Source organism: Chiloscyllium plagiosum, chromosome 28 (assembly GCF_004010195.1).
Source record: "Chiloscyllium plagiosum isolate BGI_BamShark_2017 chromosome 28, ASM401019v2, whole genome shotgun sequence".
NCBI lineage: Eukaryota > Metazoa > Chordata > Chondrichthyes > Orectolobiformes > Hemiscylliidae > Chiloscyllium > Chiloscyllium plagiosum.
The window spans coordinates 9706317-9709026 of record NC_057737.1 but is presented as its reverse complement, the minus strand read 5'-3'; the positions used below and the strand labels follow the sequence as shown (position 1 = coordinate 9709026).

General features: G+C 45.3%; 1 protein-coding gene across 27 annotated transcripts in view; it reads left to right on the top strand.

The window, feature by feature from the left end:
* Positions 1-2710, top strand: part of msi2b (musashi RNA-binding protein 2b) — a 573147-nt gene that overhangs the window by 82922 nt on the left and 487515 nt on the right. The gene's annotated exons all lie outside the window — the stretch shown is intronic.

The following is a 2710-nucleotide window of genomic DNA, read 5'->3' as shown; positions in this document are numbered from 1 at the left end:
TCTCGCTCTCTCTCGCGCTCTCGCGCTCTCTCCCCTTTTCGGATTGCAGGGCGAATTCCTAAACTGAGGGCAAACTCGCAGAACAGATGACAACCTGTTTATTACTGAAGGCCAGGGGATGAAGGAAAGTAAATCTGTAGAGTGTGCTCTTGCAAAGTTCTGGCCATGATTGTGAGAGTATTTTGCTTTCATTCAGGTCCAGCCCTTATTTGAGAATGACATGGATTTTTATATAGAGTCATCGGGTCTCTCAGCACGGAAATAGACCCTTCGATCTAACCAGTCTGTGCTGACCATAATTCCAAACTAAACTAGAGTCATTTGACTGCACTTGGCGCATACCCCTCCAAACCTTTCCTATTCATGAACTTATCCAAATGTCTTTTGAATGTTGTAACTGTACCTGGGTCCAGCACTTCCTCTGGCAGTGCATCCCACACATGAACCACTCTGTGTTTGAAACAAAATGTCCCTCGTCTGCTTTTGAATTCTTTCTCCTCCCACCTCAAAAAAAATTCTCCCTAGTTCTGAACACCACCCCCTCCCAGCCCCCGAGGGAGAAGACCCGTGCCATTCAGCTTACCCATGCCCCTCGTGATTTTATAAATCTCTATTAGGTCACCCCGAACCTTCTATGCTGTGGGAAAAGAAGTCCCAGTCTCTTTGGTCTATTTTTATAACACTCAACCCTCCATTCCCAGCAACATCCTGTTGGATGGGTTTTATTTTCTAACCTACAGGTGACCTTTTCACCCTGTTTATTGCCGGCATTTGTTTTGTCACCACACAGAAGCCTGGAGACGAAGGAAGGTACTGCCAGCTCTGAGTTTTTATTATCAATGCAGGAGGATTGCCAACCTTGCATTTTGGAGCAGAATTGAGCGATCCCAGTCTGTGCATGTTTTATTATTAACTGTCTGTCTTTTTGTTTTGCACTTCATTTGACTACACTGGTCAGCGCCCACCCTCTTCTCGCCCAGAAGTGAAAGAGATGGGGCTCCATTCCCTGAGAGTTGGACCCTTCGAGGGAAGAACAAACTTGCATTTATATAGCACCCTTCCCAACCTCTGGGCATCCAGAACCATTTTTCTTTCGCCAGTGAGGTTGGCTCAACAATATCATCATCACCACCACCCTGAGGGTAATGAGGGCTGGGCCTGACCAGGACACAGCCTGACAAATTCCTCCTTTTTCCCTTCCTCCTGAAGGCACTGTAGCCACGCTGGGCTTTACAGTTCAGGTGCACCACTGTTCAGGTGGCTGTGGGGAGGCAGCATGCCGTTGGAATGTGGGAGAAGCAGCAAAGTGTGTGTCATTTCTGAGCCCATTCCAGTTGTGGTGTGATTACCGTAAAACTAAATGTTGATTGGGGACCAATAATCCTGGGATCTTGTTTGAAGGAAGCCACTTAACACTTCCTGACTTGGAGATAAAAAGAAACTAGAGTTTTCTTTTATGTCATATCTTTTTACGACTCCAGGACATCCCAAAGTGCTTTATAGCTATTGAAGTACTTTCTGAAGTATAGTCCTGGTTGTAATGTGTGCAGTTGGATGTTTGACATTGAGCTGGCGACAAAGAAAGGTTGTTTTACACATTATTTATGGGCCATTTGACAGGGGCTGTTCACCGATAACTCTAAAGAACGTGTGGTTTCAACTTGGCTGGCCTGTTATAACCTCAGTAAGACGTGAGGGCAGCCTTGGCTGTGCGATTACATCTGAAGGCCCTGAGTTGCTATAACATTTCTGTGCTCCATTGTATGTGGTATCCCCTCTCAACATCTGACCAGTCATGGCAAGAAATGTGAGTGAATAATAATCCATCTGCCTGCCCCGTTCTGGAGACCAGCTCCTCCTCCTCTGACTGTCAGAAATACATCTTGGCAAAGACATATTTAACCACATGTGAAATAATTTTAACTTGATTGTTGTATGCACCATGGTGTCCTGGAGCTTCTCTTTAAATTTGTATCTCAAAATAAATCCGGCCAAGCAGGTTTTAACCTGTACATGCTATTAACTTTACACCTCTTGGAAGGGACAGGTAAGCACGGCACACATCCTGTGTATCCTCTGGAGGGGAACAGCTCATGATTATAGGTTAATTGTTAAACCTCTGCCTGTTGACCATTTAATGCAACATATGAGGATGTGGCGTTTGGTTTATCCTGAGGCCTCTTTTGATCCCAAACGTAGCCACTAGGCTAGGAAAGCACAAGGGAAGAGCCTGGATTGTAACCATAAGGTATATTCATCTGACAGGTAACCTAGCTCTTCTCTCTACCCTCCCCCCTGCCATGTGCAACACCTTGGTGAGCTGGATTATACTCATGTAACACAATAGGGTGGAATGGAGCCAGTTTGCATTATCAGAAAATTCAGGAACACTGACTAATGTACGTCCCTGAGCCTTCAAGAGTCTTGTGAACTCCAGACAGTGATCTGTTCCAGGCCTCGTTCATGGCTCAGTGCTTTTTTTTAAAAGAATGGTAAAATCTATAGAAATTGCCATGGTAGTTATTGAGACATACACTGATCATCAAAACTCCAGTTGTAAAACTTGAGTTACTGTGCTGTCTGCCATCAGTTTGGGTGTGTTTTATTTTTGAGTTTTTCTGATTGTGTAGCCTTGTGCTCTTTTTGCCTGAGCTTGCTGTTCAGGTTGAACCCCGGGCAGTGTGCTGGCCTGCAGGGCCTTCCTGTCACC